Source organism: Serinus canaria, chromosome 3 (assembly GCF_022539315.1).
Source record: "Serinus canaria isolate serCan28SL12 chromosome 3, serCan2020, whole genome shotgun sequence".
Lineage (NCBI taxonomy): Eukaryota > Metazoa > Chordata > Aves > Passeriformes > Fringillidae > Serinus > Serinus canaria.
In genome coordinates this window covers 38,358,880-38,385,106 of record NC_066316.1, presented here as the reverse complement: position 1 = coordinate 38,385,106, position 26,227 = coordinate 38,358,880, and the positions used below count along the sequence as shown (strand labels likewise).

The 26,227-nt window shown below is 52.2% G+C and overlaps 1 long non-coding RNA gene across 2 annotated transcripts in view; it reads left to right on the top strand.

Moving 5' to 3' along the window:
- LOC108962372 (uncharacterized) overlaps positions 1-26,227 on the top strand; it is a 49,452-nt gene that overhangs the window by 4,041 nt on the left and 19,184 nt on the right. For both annotated transcript variants that reach the window (XR_007777212.1, XR_001990948.3), the window contains exons 2-4: positions 6,858-7,075; positions 7,576-7,687; positions 11,753-11,846. This is a non-coding gene — a long non-coding RNA (uncharacterized LOC108962372). The remainder of the gene's footprint in view (positions 1-6,857; positions 7,076-7,575; positions 7,688-11,752; positions 11,847-26,227) is intronic.

Sequence of the window (26,227 nt, the reverse complement as noted above, 5' to 3'; positions counted from 1 at the left end):
TTGATGGGGCTCAAGCCCAGGGAGGATGAGGGCACACCTTGCCACCCTGTGTTAGCCTGGCTTGAGGAAAGAAGAGCATCTAAACTCCAGATGAAGCACGGAGCAGAGCCCAGCTGCTCAGCTGGGCCTGCAGTTTCCTACCTCCACCCTGTGACCAGCCTTAGTTCTCACTGCTTGGCTGCCAGGAACTCAAACGGTGCCTTGCTCGGACAAGCTGTCAATCCAGGGATTTTTGTTTTCATATTAAACCAGCTAAGTATTCAGAATCACTTCCAGCTACCACCACAGGGAAAGCTCCTCCAAGATACATAAATCCCTGCCAAACCTGCCTGTGCTACCTCTGAGGCAGCAGTGCCACTGCTCTGTGGTGCTGCAGGAGTGGGTGTGTGGCAGGGCTCCGACCCACCGTCCCGCACTCACACGGTGTCTGGCCGAGCTCCTGGGGAAAGGATTCCTCTGCAAACCTGCACACAGGGAGCTTGCCCTGATACCTCTTTGCTGAGGGGCACCCAAATGCATGCCCAGATCTCTGTCCTCAGGCAGCGGTTGGAAAGGACGGGATAATGCCTGCCTGCAGCCTCAGGTGGAGGAGAGCAGGATGGGGGAGCTGGTGTGCTGTGCACCATCCTGTGCTCAGGTCCCCGTGGCTGTGGGGGACACCCACTCCACATCCATGCACGGGCAGGATGAGACCTTGCCGTGTAGGACAGCCACACTCAGGCCATTTGCTGCGTGCCTGGCACTTTGTCTCGCTGGGTTTTCCCCATGTGGTTTGCGGGACATGGAGCTTGTTGGCCTGCTGGGCACACCACACAGCATGTCCCTTTTCCAGGGTGAGCTTGTCTGGCTCTCCCAGTCCTGTTTTGGGAAGCAGGGATCAGGGGAGCACGCTCTGCCGGGCACGTAGGCCATCCTCGGGTAATGACTGTAATGACTCTGAGTGTTTGGCCATCTGATGTAATGAACTAATTAGGAATTTGCTGTCAACACAGCTGGACTCACCTGGCTTGTACACTACAGCTGGGTGATCCTCACTCCGTGTGACAGTCCTCCAGCCTCACGGGGCACCAGGAATAGCAGCGAGGGGATCACATGGCCCCTCTGGCTGTCCTCCCCTGCACTATGACAGCCTTCTGGCAGCCACGCGTGCAGGCGTCAGGAGGTGGCTTCAGTGGCTGTGGAGGAACGTGCTCCTCCTTACCAGCCCCCGGGACAGGCAGGTGACGTGTCTCCTGATGTCCCCCGGCAGCACATGTGGCCAGGGCACAGCCCTGGCAGCAGGCAGCAGTGGTCATGGCACCCCTTCTCTCAGGGATTCAGCAAAGATAGCCAGGGGTACTCAGGTGACCAAATGCCTTTGGAAATTTCTCCCTGGTGCTTTGCAAGGATCTTCGGCCAGGCAAAGAGCTGAGCAGGGCAGACCTGTGCTCCTTGCAGCAGGGAAGCGTCCTGCTGCCTGTCCAGGCATGGCACTCGGCTTGTACTGCCCCTGTGGTGCCAGCAGCTGTGAGGTGGGGTAGGCACAACATACAGGGACGCCACTTCCCAAGTAACACAGAGTACAGAGAATCCTTCAATGCTGAGGAGTGATTTTCATACCTGCCCAGGTGCACAGGTTGCCTACTGGGCCTTCAGTGCTGATGTTAGGTCAGGGCATGCCAGCATCACTAAGCTTTCCCCCAGGGAACCCCTGGAAAGAGCCCACTCCCAGCATGTGCCAAGGGCTGGTGTCTGTGAGTAGACATGCTGAGAGCCACCGTGGTGACCGTGAAGGTGGGGGGTCCTGGGGAAGGCATGCTGGGCATAAGCAGAAATCAGCCACAGCTGCTGGAAGAGCCTCGGAGAGGAAAAGTATTCAGCCCACGGAAAATGAATTATTGTTGATGTTCACTGAACATTTGTTTAGATTAAGCAATATGGCTCCAAGATTCTCCGCTGTGGGGAGCCGGTCACCGCAGCCCTTACTGGATGTTTTTTGGTGTTGCTGTTCATGGCACTGGCCAAGGGACCGAGTGGCAGACTGGTGGGGAGAGCTGGCCCCACCCTCGGAAGCCTCCTCCTCTGCATCACACCGTCTCTCCCTGGTTTCTCCTCTGCCAGAGAGCTGAGGCAATGGTGGTTTTCCTTTCCAGAAGTGGATGCTCTGGGTGATGACCTATCCCAGAAGGCAGCATTTGCAAGGAGGCCGTGGTGAGGCATCTGGTGCAAGGACCTGCTGAACATTCCCGTGGCTGCTGGAGATATGGAGGTGACAGGAGCCTTGCCCCAGCTCGGTCCCAGCCCTGCTGGGATGGTGACACTGGGGTCCCTGCAGTCATCAGGGCATCGACTGTTCCACCAACTTCCAAATGCAGAGTTTGGGAAAAGCTCTGACTGGGGATTGTGAGCTGCTCTCCACTGGCACCAACACTTTGTAGCAGTTGTATGTGTGGCTCTGCCAGCTGGGCATGCAAAAATACCTTAGAGGCACGGAATAAAATGTATTTATTTCTTAGAAATCTGTATAAATTGGAACCGTCTCCCAACAAGAAGTGCTGAGTTTGGTTTCCTGATGTACTGTGGCAGCTACAATGAAGGAAAAGACAAAAAAAGGCTGGACCACCCACTGTCAGGGGAGAGAGTGCCCTGGGCCCCCGGGGTGCTGGGAGGGGGAACCATCTGGGCCCTAGGGTCTCTGCAGGTGGGACGCTTGCTGCCTGCAAATGTGGGGAAGGCTTCCCGCAATCCTCCACAAACCAAAGAGAGCCACCTTAAGAGCTCTCCCTCCATAGGACCAAACGGGATCCGCCAGGCGTTTCATATACCATATTCTATAGCCAAGGAAGCCTTAACAAAGAGCTGTACGCTCTCACGTTTCGCTTCAGGCTTCTCCCTGCTGCAGCTGGAGCTGAGTTTTTAAAAATCTTTGTGTCATTATTTCGTTCCTCTTTTGATTCAGCCATCGAGGGACAAGGAGATGCCAAACGAAAAGAATGGGCATTTAAACAGAACTAGATTGAAGAGGCAGTGTGTGCACTGAACAACAAGTCTTTTTACATTTCATATGATCTTATACATGGGCTCCATTCAGTATATTTCCCCTCTGTTTCATCTGAATGTACAGAATTAGCCATTCACATCCTCTGGAATTATGGCTCTTTAACATTTCCATTCTGAGCTGCCTCCATATTTTGGGGGTTGGGAGTGTTATTAGCTCAGCTGGGGAAGCACAAGCTGAGGTCAGACTTGGTCTTGCAGGCTGGAAATGAGCTTTTTCTTTTTTTGAAAAGTGCAAGATTTGGTGCATGACGACTCTGTTCAGAAAGATATACGACCATACACAGTAACGTGTATGTGCTAGAACATGCATGGATCTGGTTTCAGTGGAGGGGGTCTTTTTCACATTAATCCCAGGGAAGTTATTTCTTTAGACAGAAAAGCGAGCCTCGGTTTTCAGATGCAGGGTGAGCTCAGCGATCGCCTGAGGTCGCACGCGTGGCCGTGTCCTGGTGTGTGGCTGCTGCCTCATTGTCTTTTTGAAAAACAAATATCAAAAACAAATATTTACTGTGCTATTTACTAAAGCTCCCTGGATACTGATACAAATTTAGAAGAGTTGGCCCAGAAAACTCATTCAAGCTGAGTTAGAGTCACAAGAAGAAAACCATGAGGGATGTGTGCGTGCAGCTAATTCTGCTAAAAAACTCTCGACCTGGCACTGCTGCCCCGAGTGAGGATGGGATGGTGCAGTGGCACTGGTGCATCCTGCAGCCTACGCTGCCTTCCCTGAGAGTCCTGCAGCATTCCTGTGGTGTTACCTACACACATCATCAGAGGGAAAAAGGCTGGCTTGGGAGTGTTTCTCTTGTGAATCTGCCTTTTTTCTAGCTTTACTTGTCTGCTGGCACACCTAAGCCAGTGTCCTCTTTGGGGGTGTTCCCCCTTTCCCCAGCATTTACAGCCAGCAGGAGGGTTTATTGCCAGACAGCTGGGATGTCAAAGTGGGAACAATCTGCAGAGAGGAGAGAGTGGAACCCGCCGTGTCTCTGCTGGCCGCTTTGCCATACCTGTGTGCTGCAGAGAGGTGCTTCCCTTGGGGGACCTGCAGGCTGTGGACTGAGTGGTCTGCTGGAACCAGCATCCCAGAAGGAAGTCTCTGCCTCCTCTGCCACTCTTTCTTTGCTATATATTTAACCTTTTCTATCTATGGCTCCTGCATCATCATTTCCTCAGGCCACTTCATCTGGTTGTTGTGGAGATGACGACAAGGTGGCAAACAACAAACATGGGCCCCCAACAGGGCAAATAAACCCAGCAAGGTCGAGTGTGACTCAGAAGGCAGCAAGGCTCCCATTTCCCCCCTCACCTGGCTTTCTGTAAGACAAGGTTTAGCTGCTCCTCAAGGGCAGGAGCACAGACCTGGGGGCTGCAACATCATGCTCTGCAGGGGCTTGTTGCCAGCTGACTTCATTTTAATACACAGCATCTGCTAGAGAGGGTTCACCTGAGCCAGGCACAAATCCCAAGTCCCCCGTCGACCACCCCTGAACCAGTCAGGCACAACCAGGTTTCAGGCTTTCCCGGAGATCCCTTCGGTCACAGCCCCCTGCCTTAATTTAACCTGGTTATTTATACCTTTTCCTGTGTGTGTTTAATTATAGCAAAACCTGGCAGTACCGCTGTGCTTAACGGTCTGTTGGCATTTCCATTATGAGCCCAGACTGGAAGGGATTATATAGCCTGAGTGTTTGAACTGAGCCTCAGACAGAGACTTGGCATAGACTTGCAACCCAAATACAGAGTTTTCCAATTGGCTAATGGCAGTTTTGAAAAGGGAACATTTTTCACATGCTTAGGCCCTTCCATTTGCTTAAGCTGCCTTCCTCTGTTTTAAACTCGGTGAGCAAGGAGTCGTAATTCAGCTTGTTACAGCAGTGACTCATGTTCATTGCACAGTGATGCCATAACCAGCCAAGGCAAGGCCTTCTGCCTTAAGAGGAATTACACACAGAGAGATGACTGGGGAAAAGTCAGCTCTTTCACTCACCGGAGCCACACCATCTGTGCATCCTAACTGCAGCTGCCATGGCCAGCATGAGTTGTCTGACCACGTCTCAGGCTCTGCAGTGGAGACACCTAACGTCACCAAGATGTCCTGGACTTCATGAGCAGCCAGTAGCACTTACAAGGCATCAGTTGTTTCATCATCAAGTAGATGAATCAAACAAGATCTCTTGGTCAAGTCCTAAAAATGCTTTTTCTTCCCATCAGCTCTGTGGGGAGTCAGGGGTAATAGGCTCAGGCAGCAGTGTCCACAGCAGGGATAGTCTGCTGGGACCAGTCACACTTGCTGGGAATCTAGAGGAGTTCCCATGGTGGGATGTCATCCATCCATCTATCTCCACAAGATTTTTCTCTTAGAGCATGGAAGACAGAGCAAGAGCAGGCAAAAAGCTATGTCTTTTTTTTAATGCACATGAGTCTTTGACACAGAAGACCCAAGGGATTCACCCATGGTCTCCCAGTAGGTCAAAGAGAGCCTTCCCTGGGGGCAAACCTTGATCTGCACTGCACATTGATGCCTCTGCAGGGCCTCTCCTCCTTCTGTAAGCAAGCTGATATAACAAGCAAAGAATATAATATTTTGGGAAGAGTTATAAGTCAAGTTGGTCAGACACCAGCAAAGAAAACTTAGCTAGTAAGTGAAAAAAAGCTTGTAGCAAAGTCCATGTGTTGCAAACAGCCTTCCTCTCCAGAAAGCTTGCTTTTGACCTTGGTGAAAGGTCTTCTGTGCCTGCGTCCAATGGAGAGATGGTCCATCCATTGCTGTCTCCAATCTCTTGCCTGTTGGAATCTGAGTGGAAGGAGGTGAATAGCAAACCCTGTACCCAGCTGGAGGAGAAGCATCAAGGCCTAAAGCTGCTGCATTTGCAGCTCATACCTAGAGGGATGCTGTGCAAGGTGCCCTGGCTGCTGCTCCCCTGGAGCTGGGGCTGCACTTTGTTCCCCATCTCAGAGGTGCCAGAGCTGGGTGACCTCACCCAGGCTGTGCCAGGCAACTGCACCCCCTGACCTGGGAAGGGCTGGTGGGGACTGGACAGAGGAGACAGCTCTGTTCCCATCAGGGCTGTCACCATGGGAACTTCAGGGACCAAGGCCATTTACGGCTGGTTGTAAACCCTGACTCTGACAGCAAAGCCTTTCTTCGCCTTTTCCTCTGGACTTGGCCCTGAGTGTCTCAGAGAAAGCAGGCTCAAATTCTACCTCCGGCTGGCTCTGCACACACATCCCCTGGCACTGAGCGCTGGCCCGCTGCGTGGGAGCTGCTTGAGCTCAGCTAAGTGTCCTGGCTGTCTCTCCCAGAGAAAGTGGAGCAGACGCCTGAGGTTGCTGAGCATCACAGGTCTGACAGCTCTGCAGATACCTGCGGCTACCACGGGGAGAGGAATGGTGGGTTAGCAGTGCCACTGCCCCTTGGAGGAGCTCTCAGATCAATTTGTGAGGCAAATGATCTCTGCTAAAGTCTAGCTCGCCTCGGCAGATTCCCAGCTTTGAGGCTGGAAAGGCTCATCTTTCGGTTTGGCCAAAACTGAAAGTGCTGTGGTGAAATGATGGAGAAACAGCTGTCAGGAGCCACTCTGTGGAGAAGTTGAGGGCAGAAGGACTTCAGCAGACAAATCTCATCTGTCCTTCTTCTGATGCCAAATTCTCCTGTGAAAGCCACTTGGGTTGGGCAGTTCCTGAGGGTTACCCCAGTTTGGATGCCTGCCCAGCCTTCCTCTAGAGAGAGAGGTTAAAACGCAGACCTGGTATCGACACTGCTCTGTCTCCTGGGAGCTACAGTCCAGGTAGCTCATGACCATCTTGTCTTTTTGCAGGCTCGGCACCCTAGCTGGACCACTGGTCCCACTGTGGGCCACAATGCCCTGCTAACAAAATGTGGTGGCATGGCCATGGTGCTGAATGGGAGTCTCCATGGCAGGGGATTGTCTGGCAGGGCAGGACCTGGGGACCAGGAGGCAGCCCTTGTTCTTCACAGGGAAGGCCTGGAAGAGGGAGGGCATTTTGCCAGACTGCCCAGCTTTCAGGAGTTCAGGTTTGTATTAAAAGGTAAAAGCTCCCTGCAGAATACAGAACCTGCTATTACAGCTGAATAAAAAATTCAATACTCAACGCTTGGTTATAATTTGGACTCGATGATCCTTGTGGGTCCCTTCTGACTCAAGATATTCTAATACAAAGAGAAAACTCCAAGAGATACTCTGCAGTCACTCCATGCAGAAAACCTTTCAGGGGAAAGCTGCCCACCAATGCTCCCTTTCCCAATGGCCCTCACATGCACAAATTTTCCTCATAATTTTCCCCACAGCTTGAGGTCCAGCTCTGCCCATCAGGCTTGCCAAAACCTGTGACCCCATCTCCTGGCAAAGTGACGCACTTGGAATGACATGGACCACTGCTTTCTCCATTCTTCTGCTTCATGTGCCCTGATTTCCATGGTGGATGAGTCACTGGCTGGCACCTTGGCTGGAAGATGGACGAGCCACCCCCATGCTGCTGACACAGCCTGAATACAGACTTTCTGCTCTTACCTAGGTATGAAATCAGGAAGAGGAGATGTGCTTCCTAAGAAAAAGTGACTGGATTTGTTCTGGGCTTCCTGGGGGATTCTGGGAGAAAAATGAAGAGGCTTTGCTGCTTTATGAGGGTAAGCACTGCTTTTTTTTTTTTTTTAATGTGTGTTGCTTTTGCATTTCTTCATTTTTAAGAAAGTGGTAGGGAAATTTTCCTCCTTGAGGGAAAAACAAAGCAAAAGCAGAGACTGGTAGTGTTGACTGCTCATTCATGGAGAACAGTGGTTCCAGGAAAGGCTAAAGTCTGTTTGCACTGGTTCCTACAGCTAATGAGGTATGACTGTGAAGGGGGCTCGTAATGTTAGTGCGAAGCAAGGCTCACAAGCTTCAAATGTTTTCTTGGATGATCTCCAAACCTTCTGCCCTCCTTTGGGCTGCAGCTGAGGTTGGAGACCTCAGAGCTGCGAAGACTTCAGTGCAGCTGCTTCCAAGCAAAACCAGAGCCATCACAATGAAAATAAATAAAGAAACAAACAAATAGTGCTATTCTGAGCCTCGGACACATTGGAGTGTTTCATTTGCACCACAGAGTGTGAGATGTGTCCCTCCCTGTTTGGGAGCAGTGTTCTGATTTCCAGTCTATTACTTTCTGGTGAATTCCCTCCTCTGTCTTCCGAGAGGGGAGCCTGCACACCTCTCGTAGACTCTCAGCTCACTCTTAAAGGGCTCTGTTGGTTCCCACCAGCAGGGCATCACGGTGCAGGACTGATTCACCCCCTACCAGCAGGAGCACTCACAGTGTATTTCCACGACATGCAGCTACTCCTCCATACCTCCTGTTAAAAGAAACCTTTTTGCAGATGTGGTCTTGTCCTGACACCTCCAAAGTCAGCTCTTATGCCCCCTGCACACCTTTTGGCTGTCACGTCTGCCTGCAATGCTGTCCAACACACCTTGGTTTAAATGAGTGTTTGCCTCATTTATTGCTGGAAATACTCAGCAGGTGGCTGTCCCCTCCTCCTGCCCCTCTCCTCATTTCTTCTTGGGATTCCTCAGCTCTCTCCAGGGCTGCAGCCTTGTCCTGTGCTCTAAGTTGGTTGCATTTCTCCATACTGAGCCCTTATGGAGGTTCAACTTCCTTTTCCCTCCTAGATTCAGTCCAGTTTCCCTTCAGTTAAATTCCCATCCCAAATCCTCCCTCTTCATAGCAGTTCCTGGGTTTGTCTCCTGGTCCAGTCAGCACCTTTCCCCAAATGCCTGTTCATGCACTGCTCATTCTGTCTGAGCCAGGATGGGGCCAGGTGTGAGGTGGCAGGAGCTGCCTAGTCAAAGGGATGGACCTGACTTGTGATTTGGATTGCAGCGATCCACAGCTTTGCTTCTCTAGAAATCCTGCTCAGCCCCTGGCTGCAGTGCATCCTGAAAGGGGAAAAGTTTTAGGGAATTGGGCCGGTAAGCTCAGTAAGACTGCCTTAAGGGAGCACATGTGAAACGGAACATTTCAAAGGCTTGGCTAAGTTTGGCGGCAGCAAAGGGTGCATCTGGACTAAACCAAAGGCCTTCCCTGCTTCTCCTTTTGCCAAACTTCAAGTCTGCATGCCAAAAACATGCAGCTTGAAGAACTCTTCAAAGAAAAGGTCATCAGATTTCTCTGTAACAAAAGCAAGAGAAACCAAAGCATTTCCCCTTACAATGTTCTTGGAAGTAGATGAATCATTTTGGCTGAAATTATATATTTTATAACTCTATTTGCTTAGATACTTCAGCATTAGGCAGCTAACCAGCCAGATGAAGTACAACCCAAACATTTTATCATGGCCTAGTTAAAACCAGCTGAATAACAGTGCTTGGCATGGGAAGAGTGACTGCAGGTCCACAGTGCTGGGAAGGAGCAGACTTACCTGCAATACCTGTCCCTTGTGTCATTGCTTTCATAGCTCTGCTGGAATGGTGATAATGTTTGGTCAGGGTGAAGGAAACTCAAACTTTCATCCTTTTTTGCCTTCATTTTCTTTCTCCTTCACGCCAGAATGACAGTCTGGCCCATCTTTAAGCTGTGAGTGGTATGCCCTGGTTTGGAGATGGCACTTGAAGTGGAGATAGTTTGATTTCTTAGGCACAGTAGACTTGGTCAGCTTATACCAGTGCTTTCCAGCTACCTCAAGCTTACACCTCATGGCAGCTCTGAGTGGTGGTGTATCCTGCAACACATTCTGCATCAGCGGAAGGCTGTGTGATCCTTGCCCCAGGGCGAGGAGGGGAGGGAAGAGCAGAGCCAGGCATCACAGACCAACATGTGCTGGGAAGTGCAGATGAGCAAGAGGAGATGGCTGAAGATGGGGGCTCTGGGGGCAGGCAGGGCTGGACAAGGCTGTACCACCACTCAGGGCAGTACAGTATCCTCTCCCATTTTTCTGCAGCACGATGAAATGGTGCTTTACCAGCTTCTCTTCTGGTGGTCTGTGCTGTGTCTGTGTTCTGTCAAGCCGGGGAGTCAGTATCCCAAACAAAAGTGATGCTGCCAAGGAATGGGAGGAAGTCATATTCCAAGGAGACCAGCACTGGGATGTTCAGCTGGGCCACAGCAAATGGCAGAGGGCTGCACTGCAGCATGGAGGGTTGCAGAGGATGGCAGAAGCCTTAAGTCCTTGTTTACCTGCTGAAACACAGTGCACTGAGAGGTGGGTGCTGATGCTTCATCAGCTCAGGGCCCTTTTCCCTCCTCTCTCTCGTGCACCACTGCTGTGCCCTGCCTGGCACAGGCCACTGCTGTCACAGAAGACAAGGGAAGGCAAGAAGCTGACCCTGCAGTGGGTGCAGACAGGGCTAGGAAGTCCTTTGCAAAGGTGCTGTGTGTCCTCAGGGTGCTGGTTTTGCTCTGCTGGCAGTTTCCCATAAGCATTCTTTCTCCTCTCTGGGAGACTAAATAGCCTCTGAGCAAGGAGAGTCTGGCAGTCATCCCAGGCCCTGCTGTGTCACTGGGGTGTTTGGGGAGGGGAGAGAATAACCCAAGAGGTGGAGAACAGGAACTCATGGTGCAGCTGCAATTTTCACAAGAGCCTCCTTACTCTCCACCTCTGCCATGGGAAGGGCTCTCCACATCTCCTGGGTGCTCAGTGAGGAGCAAGCCACACACTTTCCTTTCTGCCCATCTGCTGAGTCTGTGGCATCTCTCTTCCATTTAAGTATTTCTTGCCACTGGTGATATGGATGCTTTTGACAAATGAAGAAGAAAGGAGGGACATGTCAGGGCTTGGACAAGGAAATAAATATTTAGACTCAGATCCACAGAAGATGATGTGGTGCTTTGCATCTGGCTGCCCCCACGATGTGATGAGCAGCCTCCGAGGTCAGGAGAGTTTGTCCATCCTTTGCTTGGGTGGCTTGTGGGTGCTCAGCACGGCTCCAGCATTGTGCTATCTCCTGCCAGCCTTGGTCACCTACTGGTGTTCCTCGGTTTGAAGCTGAAGGAGGCCAGGGATGTGAGTCACTGGCCGCCCCTGGCCTTCTTCCACGGGCTCCATTTGGTGCTGCTTTGTGTGTGTGAGAGCGTGCTCCCCTCTCCCAGCTGTGCGTGCCTGCCTGCCAGCACGCCGCTGATCCAATCTGCAGCTGTGCTGGTTTTCTCTCCTCTTGCTCTGAGAGTCTTGTTCATGGATTAGGGGAAAAGAAGGAGGAGGAAGAAAGCTGGGGGGGGGGAGAAAATGAAAAATAAATTAACGAACCAACACAGGGAGAGATGCCTAGTAGAAGTGAGTGTTCTGCCCATGGACAGCATGGTATGGCATCATCCCCACTGTGCCTTCACCACCAGCAGGCAGAAGATGCCACCTCCCTACACCTTCCTGGAAAATGAAATGGGGTCCCTGTTGGAAGTCCCTGTGCTTTTCTGGGGGACTGCTAGTTCCTATGGGCACCACAGGAGTTGATTCCCAGGAAAAACCAAGCCACTGTCTCATGGCTTTGCACCCACTTATGCTGGGGCTGCTTCCAAGCTCTGCGTGTGGTGAGGGGGTCACCCGTCCTGCAGGCAGATGGACTGGACCTTCCTCAGTAAGGCACCATCAGCTCTTGCCCATGTACATTTGATAAAGCACAGTGGTGAGTACAGAGCTGGACAGCCCCTCCAGCAGGAGCTGGCTGGCTGCTGCAGAGCTAGGACACACAGCCTCACCGCCTGACAGCCCTCTCCATTGCAGAAGGTGCCCAGGAAGTCTCCAGCTGTGACAATTTGCAGGGGAACCATGAGACATCCCAATGGGGAGAGTCCCACATGTCAGGAGGTGTTTGGAGGTAAGTTTTGCTCTTTGCAAAAGGTTGGGGAGGGTCTCGGGGTGGACTTCCCAGGATCCTGATTCCTGTGGTATCCTACAGACACCATACTTGCCAGAAGGTCTTGTGGGTCAGGAGGTGAACTGAGTGACATTTTTGAGACCTGCACTGGCATCCTTCTCTCTCCAGTGGGGAGCTGGAGACTTGTGTGAGGTCAGTCTGAAGCTTTCCTCTGCATTTCACAGGAGGCTCGAAGGCTTTGCCAAATGATCTGTACCCCAGTGCATCCCACAAAAATCTGTGATGGGTCTTGGCACTGATCACATGGGGTCTTCTGAGGATGAGCAGGAGTGTGGGAAAAGTGATGGACTAGCCAAAATGGTATGGGTTGTGCTATACACTGTCTTGCTTCCCTGTTTTATGGTTGATGAATTTGAAAAAGACTCCACAGCCATCAAAATATTGTCTTCCCCTCCAGAGCCTTTTTTGTAGCAGACAGTTTCTAAAGTGGGCCATTTGGATTTCCCATTACTTGGCCCTGGTAATCCTGTATTTTCCCAGGAAACAGCAATGGCCTAAAGGTTGATTGTGCTTTACCTGGCATGAATGCAGATCTGTGGATTACGAGGGTTCCCCCCCTGTGCAAATGAGATTAGGCAAGGCCCCAGTGACATGGGTCAAACTGGGACAGAGTAGTGGCTTCCCAGAGAGGGGATGGGAGGGCTGTAACTTCCTTAGCAGCTGTGATCCTGCAGATATGACGGGGAAGGCACTCAGGGGGTCTGGGCTGGTGTTTAGGCAGCCTGGAATAGAACCAGGCTGACTTTACAGTTCACAGCTGAGGTGTTTGCTGCAGGCAGCAGAAGGTATTTTCCCAGCCTTTCTGGTGGTCCCTTTTCACAGCTGGAGAAACGCTTTGGATGTGTGTCCCTCACGCCCATGTGCTCTGTGGGCTGTGGAGGACAGCAGCTTGGACATGAGAGCAGCGAGGCCACAGCAAACACCTCTTTGCTTTCCACTGAGGTGCCCAGGGCAGTGGGGGAAGGGCTTCTTGTGCCCTGGTCCCTAGGCTGAGCCCCTGCCCTTAACCTGACCTTGCTCATCTTGCACACCACGGGCTTTCCCTGGCTTGCAAAGCCCAGGTGTGATTGTGGCAGACCTCTGATCAGGGACTTTGCCTCCTGATCCAAGTGTGTGAGGTAATGTGGTGCCACCCCTCAGCCCAAGGCTCTCCCTGCCCCAGTGAGGCTGGCACAAGGAGTGTGCTCCACTCTGGTGCTGGGGGTGGGCAGGGAGGGGTGGCTTTTGCAGCATGTCTAGCTGTGCTGTGGGACAGGGTGAGGAGCAGGGACCTTGTGGTACCAGCCCAGAAACAAGTCTGTGGATGAAGAAGGGGTTGCTGTGGTGTTGGTGGTGATGGTGGAAATGAGGAAGGAGTAGCTGGAGAGAAGGGACTCCTCATCCTCTGAGGTGTTCAGCACCTCACAGGATAAGCCCTCGAAATTCCAGGGGGACTTCAGTTGTCCTCAGGTGCTGCATCCTCTGCTATCATCCTGCAAGCAGCAATCTGGGTGTGCCTCAGATAGGGACCTTGAGCGGGAGCATCCTTCCCCCTCTCCTGCCCCAGCAGAAATGGCTGCCAGCCGGGATGAAGGATGGGGGCAGCAGCTCCCAGAGGCGGCTGGGCTGGGCAGGAGGCCCAGGGAGGGGACAGGGCACAGCAAGAGGCAGCTGCCGTGGCAGGCTGGCAGCACTCTGGTGGGTGCAGAGGCCAGAGGGGCAGTCACGAGAAGGGAGCGGGGGGACATTGTAGCCTTCGTCCCACCCACCACCCTGCTCAGCGGGACGCAGCAGGGGTTGGGAAATTTGTCCTCATCTCCCCTGGCCTCTGCTTTGGGCGGTGGGAAAACGCACACGGTACCACACGGGGAGGGGGGGTCAGAGCCGGCACGCCAGCCCAAGCAGCAGGACAGGATAAGGATGCAGGATAAGGGGCCGGTGTCCCGCAGCCCCTGGCGCTGGGAGCGGGCGCAGGATCCCCGTGCGGCATTCCCGAGCGGAACAGCGCTGGAGCGGCGCGGCCGCGCCCCGCCTTGGGCAGCGGGACCCCAGGAGCCCCGGCCCGGTGTCCCCGCAGCACAGCCACGGCCGGCACGGCCCCGCCACTCCCACGGTCCCGCGTGGGTGTGGGAGGCACCTTCCTCCCGGCTGCAGCTCCGCCGGCAGCCCCTCCTCCCCACCTGGGAAACAGGCTCCCTTCTCTTCCCGGCCGCTGTGCGGACACCCGGCTCTGCACGTAGCAAATGGAGGCGATTTCCTCCTTAGCGGCACCACATGGAAAGTATTGAGACGTCTGTGGTTTAGGTTTTTGTTGGTTTTTTTTTTTTCCCCTTTTCCCCTTCTCTCGTTTTCTTCTCTTTCTTTTTTTTTTTTTTTTTTTTTTTTTTTTTTTTTTTTCTCCTTCTCTTGCCTGACATGCTCTCCATGTGCTGCTGGTTGCGGTGTTAGATCTCCCACTCTGCTCTGATTGCTCATATACATCTGCTCCTGGTCACCCTGCACGGCGCTGAATGTCAGGAAGTGACTGAATCCCGCAGTGAGCACAGCTGTGGGCTGACCTGGCAGAGGGAGCCAGAAAGGGAGCTGGGGCAGTGGTAGGGGTATTGAGAAGCAGGCGGGGAAGAAGGAGGTTTTGGGGAGCCATTGTAGGACTCAGATCTCTTGTGCTGCTTCTGTCCGGTGGGTGGACCTCTGGGAGTCCCCTGGTGTCTTGCAGTCTAGTCTGGTCGGGGTCTTTGGGGTTGGTTTGTTCACAGAGGGAACACAGGGGGACTTATTCTTTTGCTTTTTCAATGGGTTATTATTTCCCAGCACCAAGGAGGGTGAAACCACCAGAGAGACCCTGGAGATGAGCCCTTTGCTCATCCTGCTCAGGACTTGGGTCTGGCCACAAATACACTGTGTTTTGATTGTGTGAGATGCCCATCAGCCAGTGGGACTGGGATGGCCAAGGAAACCTTGTACTGACTGGGAGTGAGTCTCTTTAAATAACCAAAGCTTGTCACAGTCTGCACTGGCAGAAAACAAAGTGCTGGGGACCTAGAAAGGAGAGGTGTTATAGGCCTGGAGCTGAGGGTGGCGACCAGCATCAGTACGTATGTACTGCATTATTTCTGCTGTCACCATCCTTCCCACTGACTGCGGGCTTGTGATCTGAGACTGGCTGCAGCATCAGGGAAGGGAGAGCTGAGGCAGCCACAGCACCAGCCATGCTGCCTGCCAGTCAAGGCAGGGGGAGGCAGCACAGGGCAGGAACTGTGCAGGACAGCATTGGTGGCAGAGCCCAAGGGCTGTTTGTGTGAGGGATGACTTTTCTCTAGGAAAGGACAGCAGCTGGGCAGGTATAGAACATACATAGACACCTCTGAGCTAGCAATGCCAATAGTTAGTCACCACAAGGACGTGGTCCAGGCTCCATGCTGGGGGTAAATGACTCATATTGAAGTCTCTGGGACCAGAGCTTTGTTGCTCTTGGCACTCAAGCCAGCTGGATTTAATGCTAGATTGGGTTCCTCCTTCAGGACTGATAGAGAGTCCTTTGCAGCATGCTATGCCATTTGCAAGGACAGCACATATGCTCTCTGGGACAAACATCCTATGAGCCCAAGAGCCATTCTCCCCACCAGTACCCTGCTGTGTGTTTGGGGGAGATGCCAAAGGAGACGAGAAATTTGCAGTAAATTCTTACAGGGAATTTTTGCGCTGAGCAGCTCACCAGCTTGCTGCAGTCCCTGTGCTTGTCTCTGTGCCTTGTACTGCACACCATCAGGGCTGCCTGCTGTGACTGTGCTGAGCACAGACAGATGTCACTGGAGGGCAAGGGATGTGTGGTGAGCAGGGTGTTTTAGAATGTGTTCTCAAGTTGAGTACCTGGGCTGCTGCTATATTTTTATTAGCCAGTGTGTCAAGGAGCTCCCCATTTCTGTTCTTCTGAGCTGGGCAGTTGGAGCAAATCCCTTCCCCCAGGGGATGCTGCTGCAGAAGCTCCTGGTATGTGAGGGCCAGAGCAGTGTTTGAGGAGAGGAGGTGGTGGGCCTTTTCTCCACTTTCCTGGCTGGTGTTTGTCCCCTACACCATTCCCTTCTTCTAAGAGGCACCTGACTCTTGTTTGAATCCCTTTCCTGCTGCTGCTCCAAGAGCTCTCTGCATACAGGAATTGCTGTGCCTATGCAGACCTTGCACCATGACATCCCTTGGAGCACACTTTCTGTCCTCCCACAAGCTTCCTTCTCTGAGCTGGTTACAAACTTTCTCTCGTCCTTGGATAATTTTACATCTAAGCCTGATCTTTTGTCTCCCCAGATTTTCATGCTGTCCAAGTTCTCCTTAAGATCAGAGCCCTCTTCTTTTGCAAGCTGCAGTCCCAGTGTGGCCAGGGCTTGCAGAAGTTTGTAGGGCATGCAGAGCATGTCAGAAAGGGGCTGTCAGAAAGCTGTGGGGGCCCTTTAGGCACTGGGGACTTACCACATTCTCCTTGTTTTGGTACTGACCTAGCCCCTTGGTGGGGTGCTAGGAGGGTGAGCACAGGGTGCTATCTGCTGAACAAGCTCACAAGCTTGTCTGCATCTTCCTTACAGGCCAAAGGGATTTTGCTCTTGAAGCATATGGGGGATCTTTGGGCAGTGGTACAGAGTTTTCTTTGTTGCCAGCCCCTCAGTAACATCCCTGGCGGGATCAGGCTTCGACTGGCTGATGCAAACAACACCAATAGACTCAGCTCTTGGTGGCCAATGGGGAGGAGCAGACTGTGGGGTGACAGGAGATGCAGCCCATCAGGAGCCAAGGGAGGGCCCAGGAGATGGGGCTGCCTGGGGGAGGAACCCTGCAGTGCGGTAGGGCTGGGTTCTCTCAGCCCCCACCAACTCCATTTTTGGAGGAGCATAGTCCTGTTCGCTCAGGCAGCCAGTTCTGCTGAGAGCTCAGGGATGTACTGAAGTGGGACTAAAGGCTTTGGAAGGAGAAAGCTTCCCTCAGTGTGGCCCTGGCAGTCAGAGCAGGGCAAACACATCCCTGTTTCCATGCATCCCTGTGCCTCAGGATGCAGGTGCAGGCCTTTCCCAATGCCTGACACATAATGCCACACCTTGGTCTTTGGGGTCTCTCCTTGCCTTACTCTTTCTCTGAGAAGGGCTGATCTGCGTCCTCTCTCCCCCACATTAGCTGCCAAGACCGCACTGTCACCCAGGCCCTCCACAAATACCACCCCTCTTCTGGAAGCTGTGCAGCACTGCCCCAGCACCGCAGCATCCCCCAGTTCTGCTTGGCCCCCTTAGCCAGTGACTTGCATCCCAGATGGTCACCTGCAGGGATCTGGCACCAGCTAGGAGCAAGGCCCACGGGAGCAGGTGAAAGGTACCAGTGGGCTGCTGCCACCCTCCTGCCTGGCTGGCCCCACAGCTCTGCCCTGCCTGCCAGGCTCAGGAGGGAGCAGCCAGGGTGTGGAGATGGGATCATGCTGCCTGGGATTCCTAGGCAAGCCTTAGCCAGAGCTCTGCTCCTGTACGTGCAGCCTGGCACTGAGACAGGAAGCGAGCCTCCCTGATAGTCAGGGATAAATGAGAGGTGGTGATAAATGAGCCTGGGTAATTAATTCACACTCCTGATACAAGCTTGCTCTCCCAGTGTGTGTGTTGGCATGATCCTGGGCAGGGCTTGGCCTGGCATCCCGCAGACATCCCCCTTTATCTCGGTTACTACATGAAACCTGTTAATTGTGTCTGTCTCAAGCCCCGAACTCAGGATGGCAATTCCACATCGAACAGCAGCACTCATAAAGTGGATCTGAGCAGGGCTCTGAGCTCGACTCCAAGGCTGTGAGGAGGAATAAGAGACCTCCCAGACTGTGATTTCATCCCAGGCTCTTTGCAAACACCCTTCTCGCCCAGCTGGGGCAGGCAGGGTCTGCAGAAGGTTGTCAAACTCAGCGCACAGCAGGGTATGCGGGGAAGGTTTCCCGCTCTGATGATCTCTGCTAAAGGATGTCCCAGCCCTGCCTGCTGCAGCTGGGGAAAAGTGGGCACCTGAAGCTTGGAAATGTTACATCTGCAGTGGTTTGAAATTGGGAGCAAGTAATCTCTGTAAAATCCTTATCTGGAAATCAGGCAGTGAGGCTCATCCCAAAATATAAATGCTGCCAAAGCTCTGTGTGTAGCATGGACACGAGGGTATTACATAGGATGTTGCTCTTGGGGGAGCTGGCTGCCCTGCTCCAGGAGTGTCCCAAGGCTTCCTGCCTGTCCTGCACAGGCACTGAGACAGCACATTAATTTCCATTCCACAGTTCAATCTCTCCTTCCTCTGAAACAATTACTTAAAAGTTTCTTTGCAGCCCTCCAGGCGTCCCACCCTCTTGTTGGCTTCCATTTCCATAGCTCTCTCCGGCTTGCCTCCACAGGACTTTGCCACCAGCCTCCCTTCAGAGGAGTTTCATTGCTGAGGCCCAGAACAGGGATATATGGAAAGAGTGGGGGTGTTTTTTCATACGTTGTAGACCAGACCTATACCTTCAGACAAAAATGAGAGAAGCCCCTAAAAGGAGCATGGGAGAAAATTTGGGCAGTACCTTGTTCCCAGGGTCTGTTCTTAGGGCAACATCCTAGAGACCGTCTCAGGGCTGCTTTTGGATGAGGGGCTTCAAAGCAATAAGCCAGGTCAGCAAGCACATCCTTGCTTCTCTTCTGGAGTGATGATCTCATGGTGACATAGGTAATAAAAGGCTTTTTTTGCCTTTGGTATCCTGGAGGCCAATACCTTGTGTACCACTGGGGCCATACCTCCTGTCTGGAGTGCAGGAGCTGATTTTTGCCCATATACTCCTTCTGCAAGCAGAGCCCCTGGGGTGCTGCTGGGTCCTACTGAGACACAAAGCTGTAAAAGAGGGCTCTTTCCAAGGATGGACTTCTCCTAGAGCAGGCAGCCAAGCAACAACCCTGCCATCGGCCCCCAGGGATATGGGGAATACCAGGGAATTCAGTGAGGCGGGTTCACAGCTGGGATAAAGCAAGTGGATGATCTCAGTCTATGCTCCCCAGCAGCACAGTGGAAAAAGAGATCTGGAAGAGATTTGTGGGAAGCTTCTCCTGGACACAAGCAGGTGAGAAGCAAAGGAGCAGGCACGTGCTTGTTGGGAAAGCAGGCCAGCAGGCAGAACTGATTGCCTGGCAGAGCTGGAGAGTGGAGGCAGGACCTACTCCCTCCACGACCTTAAGAAAGTGGGGAGGGACCATGAAGCTGTTGGAAGTGGAGGTGCTTTGTGTGAGGGGAAGGGACACTGGTGTCCCTTATACATATAACCACTCACTATCATGAGATGTCCCACAGGACATCTGTCTCTGTCCTAGAAACTCATAAATCACCTCTCAGCTTGAATCACTACAGCAGCACAGCAATATTCTGCACAGCTTTTTCTCTCCCTACCTAAAGTGAGCCGGTCCCTCCCCCCAGCTGCCCTTGCCACACTCACCGAAGGCAAACCCAGTCCTTTAATTCCAGTCACAAATTCTGGAAATGATTAGTGGGCTGTCATCACTCAGGCCCACCGGATACTGGGCACGGGGCATTTCCGTCCCCTGTGACTGATGGTGTGCAGGGCTGCCTGGCTCTGCGGCGGGCAGGGCAGAAGGCAGTGAGGGCTGGCTGTAGTGCTTCCCTCCGCCTGCCTCGCTCGCGGCTCGGCTGGGAAAACTGCTGGACCAAGAACAGGGCAAAGAATAAATTCATTCATGGCTAAAGGTAAGGGGTCAAGGCAGAAAGGTTCCCCAAAGACTTGGGCCTATCCTGTCTAGGAAAAGAAATGAAAAACAGCGTGGCCAGGACAGGGGGGCAAGGCTGGGGCAGCCCCTTCACTGATGCGCAGAACTGCACTTTGTGAAACTGCTGTTGCATCCCTCAAGGGGCCTGGGAATTCAGTGGCCCACTCATCCAGGGTGCCCAGAGGCAGCTGCCAGCTCCAGCTTGATGGAGAGGATGCTGATCAGCATCGCGGCCGCAGCCACTCGGCAGCCTTTGTTCCCTGCTCTGCCTGCCCCTTTCCCAGGGCGCTCTCTGGCTCCTGGGAGCTGCCCGTTTGCCAGCTGCCTAGCGAGAGCTGCTATCTGCCCTGTGTGAATGTCTTGCATCCATCCAGCAGACTCCCAGCCTTCCACTGAAACGTCCCATTGTGCAGCTGGCTGGACTACGTGAGCCTGGCTACGTGGAGCTTTGAAGTTAACTCTTCCTTTTGAGTCAACTGAGCTGTGTGGTGTAATTGTAAAATTTCCCTTCGTTGGCCAACCTCCTCATGTTAACAAAAGCTCCCTGCTATGTAAACAGGCCAGATGCTGCAGGATGCTGTCTGCAGGCTCACGTACACTCCTCGTGCCACGGGAGGTGCTGGACTTGCACCTGCAGGCTCCCTTGACCAGGCAGAGAGTTTGGAGCCACGTGCTCCACAGATGGGGCAGAGTCACTGGTTCCCTCATCCTTTTGTCAGTGACCTCAGATGTGTCTCCCTTCCTTTCAGATTACTTGGCCCTGCAGAAATCCTGGCTGGAATGGTTTTAAATGTGGTAGTAATTATCTTAAGAAGAAGGGGTGAGGTTCCAGATGATTTGGGAATAAAAGGAGTAAAGGAAATGGAGTCACAGGACTTCAGAACTTTCAGGCTGCCTTCAGTAACAGCAAGGCCCTGGAACAGATACTCTGTTTGTAAGGCTGACCAAGAGAGCCAGGTGAGAAGAAAAAGTCAGCATGGGTTTGGCAACAGCCTAATTTCCTTCTACAGCAGGGTTGGAGGAGATGAGAAAGATGGCTCTAATGCTGAGATCTACTTGCATGGCCAACCTGGTTGTTGGTTTCAAAGATGTGTATTACATCCCACAGAATCACAGAATGTTAAGGGGTTGAAATGGCTTAAAGATCATCTAGTCCCAACACCCCCTGCTATGGGCAGGGGCACCTCCCACTAAACCAGGTTGCTCAAGGCCTTACCCAGCCTGGCTTTGAACCCTGTCAGGGCTTGGGGATCCGGTTGGGGATCCACAGCCTCCCTGGGCAACCTGTTCCAGTGTCTCACCACTCTCACAGTAAGGAATTTCTTCCTAATATCTAACCTAAATTCCGTCTCTTTCACTTTGTAGCCATTGATTATTGTCCTATCTCTGCAGTTCCTGATGAAGAGTCCCTGTTCAGGTTTTCCTGTAGGCCTCCTTCAGATAATGGGAGGCTCCTATAAGGTCTTCACGCAGCCTTCTCTTCACCCAGCTGAACAGCCCCAAGTTCCTCTGCCTGTCTTTGTTGGGACGGTGCTCTGGTCCTCTTACCAAATTTATGGCCCGCATCTGGACTTGCTCCAACAGGTCCCTGTCCTTCCTTGTGCTGGGGACCCCAGAGCTGGATGCAGCACTGCAGGTGGGCTCTCACCAGAGCAGAGCAGAGCAGTGGGGTGGAATCCCCTCCCTTGCCCTGCTGGCCACTCTGCTTTTGATGCAGCCCAGGATCCCACTGTCCTTCTGAGCTGGGAGTGCACAGTGCTGGCTCATGCTGAGTTTCTTGCTGATGTTGATTTGCAGGCACTTTGGAGCTCAGGATGGGAGTTTAGGAAGGGTGTGACACAGGTGAAATGGATATAAACAGGATGCAATTCTGCAATAAGGGCAAATGCAAGCCACACACTGCAGGATAATTTGCTGTATGCATATACAATGGGGCAACAAGGTCTTCAGAAAGGGACGTGGATGTCATTGAGGTAATGGGTGTCATTACTGTGAGTGACTTGATGACACACAAATGTGAAGGAAAACAGAGGTTGCTGCTAGGCTATATAAACAAAAGTGCCACAAGCATCAGGCATGCTGCAATCATTCCCCTTTTTGAAGTATTAGGAAAGCCTCATACTTTCTGATTATATTCAGTTTAGGCAATATAGTTCAAGAAAAGCTTACACCTATCAGAGTTCATGAAAGATGATCAGCAGCCCAGTAACTGTGACCTATGAGTGGAGTTTCAAAGAACTTAATTTGTTTAGTCTGCTTATGAGAGGACGAAAGGGAAAACGTGACAACCTTCAGATTCGTAAAAAATGTCTAAAAAAGAAATCAAACGAGTTGTTCTCTATCTGCAGGAGGTTAAACTAGGTTAGACATCCAGAAAAACTTTTCAGCTCCTTAAGGGCTCCTGTTCTCTTAAGACAGGGTTCTTTGTGGAGACTGCACAATCACAGAATGGGTCAGGTTGGAGGGGACCACAGTGGGTCACCTGGCCCAACATCTCTGCTTTAGCAGGGTCATCCTAGAGCACATGGCACAGGATTGTGTTCAGACAGTTCTTCAGTATCTCCAGTGAGGAAGACTCCACAACCTCTCTGTTGTGGCAATGGGTTTCAGTGCTGGGTCATCCACAAAGTAAAGAAGTTCTTCCTCATGTTCAGGTGGAACTTTCTGTGCATCAGTTTCTGCCCATTGCATCTTGTCCTGTTGCTTAACACCACTGAGCAGAGCCTGGAAATACCCTCTGGGGTATTTCAGATACTTACAGACATTGATGAGGTCCCCTCTCAGTTGTCTTTTCTTGAGACTGAGCAGGCCCAGCTCCCCAGCCTTTCCTTGTAAGAAAGAGGCTCCAGTCCCATAATCATCTTTTTTACCCTCCACTGAATTCACTCCAGGAGCTCCATGTCTCTCTTGTCCTGAGGAGCCCAGAAGTAGACACCACATTCCAGATGTGCCTCACCAGGGCTGAGTAGAGGGGCAGGATCACCTCCCTTGACCTGCTGTCACTGCTCTCCTAATGCACCCCAGGACTCCATTGGCCTTCTTGGCCACCAGGACACACTGCTGGCTCATGGACAGTTTGCTGTCCACCAGGACCCCCAAGTCCTTCTCCACAGAGCTGCTCCTCAGCACGTTGGCCCCCAGCCTGTACTGGTGCCTGGGGTTATTTCTCCCCAGGTGCAGGACCTGCATTAGCCCTTGTTGAATTGCAGGCAGTTCCCCTCTGTCCATCTCTCCAGCCTGTCCAGGTCCTTCTCAAGGGTTCTGCAGCCCTTTGGGGTATCGACCGCTCCTCCCAGCTCTGTGCTGTCAGTGAACCTGCTGAGAGGCATCTGCTCCTTCATCCAGGTCATTGGTGAACTTGTGAAACAGTACTGGGCCCAGCATTGAACCTTGGAGACACCGCTGGTGACAGGCTTCCAACCAGATGCTCCAACTTCAATGACACAGTCTCCTTCTTGAGAAATTTCCAAAACCAAGATGCTACAAATACTTGTCAGGGCTGCTTGGATAGTGGTATCTGTCCTTGGCAAGACAAACAGCTAGATGATGTCTCAGGTGCCCTGTTTTAGATCCTGGACCATTACAGGGTAAAACACACCTGGTATTTGCAGGGTGACAAGGGCATAACAGTGATTCTCCTCCCCACATTGCCATGCTTGCTAGACACCACACTATATTCTGTGTTTCAAAAAGTGGGTAGCCTTGCAGGATACGTGGCACAACACCAGGAAGCCTAAATGAAGCTTAACCTGCTGTTCAGACTGACTTCCCCTTGAGCTGACAGAGGAGAGCAGGCTGCTATCACTTCTTCATGGGAAATGCAGTGGTTCAGTTGCACTGTAGAGGCTCCTAAATTTGCAATCAAGCAGAAAGGCTTCTTCCACCATTCCTGTGTACAAGAATCAGATGGGAAAACTTCTTGAACAGGTCCCTCATTTGGTGCTGGGTAGGTAACAAGTGAAGATCTAGAGAGGAGGTGGAGGAATCCTACCCTTTGTGGTGACTGAAGTTAAACCACTAATGGAAGGTAAGCTGCAAATGTGGAGTAAACAACAGTCTTTGAATGAGGTTTTGTGACAGCAGGAGAAAGGGGGCTCAGTCTCCGCTAGACCTCACAGCAGCCCTTTGGGAGGAGAGCACAATGAAGCTTCTGAGTCCTCCAGGGATTCAGTGTGAAGGTGAACCCACAGGAGTCCTTCAGAGCCATGCCAGACTTCTGCAAAAGGCTGTCCAGAGCAGACCTGAGCTACCTTCCTTTTCACACAGACTGGTTGCCATTGTTGGCATGGGGAATCCTCTTCTGTCTGTGCTGGTTCAGCCTGGTGCTGAAGTGCACAAACCTCTCCTTCAAACTCAAATTCTCTGTAAAAGCTGGCTCAAGCAGTGGGTGCCTCTGCTAGAGGGTGGGTGAGCATGTTCACAGAGGCTGGTGGACTCTGCGTGGAAAAACGAGACCCTAAAACTGGCTGGCACAGAAAAGCCAGGCCACCACACACTAGTGTGTTGAAGGCACATTTGCAATGATTGAGCTGACTGTTGTCTGGATTACAGCTCTGAGATGAGAGAGGCCACTCTGGTATAAACATCTGTCAAGAGCAGATGAGGTCAGCAGCAGAGACATTCCCCACAGGTTTATATGATTTTCAAGGACCTGAGGGCAATGATCTGTTTTCTGCTTCTCAGTGATTTCACAGAAAAGCAACGTCAGTGATCTCATGACCCATTAATAAATAATTCCTCCAAACTCCTTGGCTGAATCACACTTGTGTAACGTGCAGGATGAAATCAAGGAGACTAGCTTCCTCCAAGATGTTATATTGCAGCTCAAGAGTATTTGATAAGGCCATCCTGCAGAGATTACAAAATCCCCTGTGCTTGGGAGGGAGGACAAAGGGGTCACAGTGCATAGTTCAAATTAGATCTTGGAAGGTACCTTTTCTGCATGTCCTGCTTAGCCAAGATGAAACTTCCCCAGCAGTTGGTTCAGTTCTGCTGGGTGAAGAGATACACATCCATTCAACCCTCAGAAGCTACGACTGGCCCTCCAGACATTCCTGGCTTTCATTGGAAACCAAGCAGATTGTGTCTACGCTGTTGATTTCTACCAGCCAGCACAGCTTTGCTGCTTGAGGGCACGAAGCAGGGAAACGGCCACACCAGCCAAACATCTCATAACATCTCATTTTTGTATCTGGCAAATTTGCTCCAAGGGGCTGAGCTTGGAGGAGTACCACAACTTCCTCCCCTCCCTGTCTGACTGTGGTGCTCAGGAGACTGAGTCATCCATTTTTCATGTGGAGCTCCCCGTCATTCCAAGGAAAAGGCCGTGCTTCCGGCATCCCTTGGCGTATGGGTTTCCATTCATCTGTGGATGTCCAGGCAACATGCCATCCCCACGGCAAAATGGCTGCTGCTTAGTTCTTCTACTATTAGTTCATCCCTTAGGATTTTGCTAAATTTCTCCAAGTCTTTTAGACAGTCTGAGAAGAGAGCACTCAGCATCTGGAGGTTTTGCACTGTGTTCAAGTCAGAAAGGCTGCCTGTCCTTTTCCCTTCATTCCTGCAAGTTCAGGAACAGAACTGGGCAGGACAGAATCAGATGTTTTGCTGCTCCATTTTTTCAGGCAGCAGAGGTGTATCTGTTCCCATGACTTGTCAGTGGGCTCTGTTAGCAGGAATAAAAGGTTAGGGAGCACAGTATCCCCCTCTTGCCTCCTGGTTGGAAGAATATTAGATGAATAAATACCCCAAGGCAGGCCCGCCAAATCAGGGCCTTCTGATTTGGAGAAGTCAACTGAAGAAGACTGGCTGGTCATCAAGTGGTCTCCTTGCTCTGGGGAGCACGTTTCACATCACTTTGTAGTGGGATCTGCTGATATTCTCCTTAACGTGGACAAAACTCCCCTGTTTCACAGAAGGTGGTAAACAAGCCCTGGACCTCATCCCTTGGCTCCAGGGCATACAGTTGCAAAGCTCCTCTGATCAGTGTGGGAGGAAGGCCTCCACCCTCCTTATGGCTGCCCAGTAATGATCCCCAGCTGCAAGCCTCTCCCTTCCATGTCTGGAAACCCAGGCTGGCTTCAAGGGTGGGGCATAGGCTGTTTAACCCATTCCCTGGACAAATGGACGGATGAGTGGATGCATGGATGCTCCCCAGCTGCTGCTGATGCACTGGGAACCTCTCTCTGCTGGACTGGCTGGCTGGGTCATCAGAAAGGTGCTGAAAGGCTGCTGAAATGTGCAGAGGTGTATGGGTTCATGTGCCATAACGATGGTTTTGCTTGCTCCCTGCTCAAATATGCCCCAGGGAGCAACATCTTCCCTGGACTGATGGCTCAGCAGGCACAGGAGCATGACTGGGAGGAGTGCTGCTTGACAGGAGGATGGGTTCTCCCCAACACCTTCTTCACAGGGCTGTTCCCAGTGGCTCCTGGCAGCGCCATGGGGCTGGGGGTGTCTGTCTGGCAGACGTGCAGGTCTGTGGGCTACTGCAGGGGGCTCTCTTCTTCCGCAGCCTGGTATCCCTGCAGCACCTGGGACTTTGGCTCCAGTTCTTAGGCAGCTTTTGTCCCTTGGAGAAGGTCAGCAGCA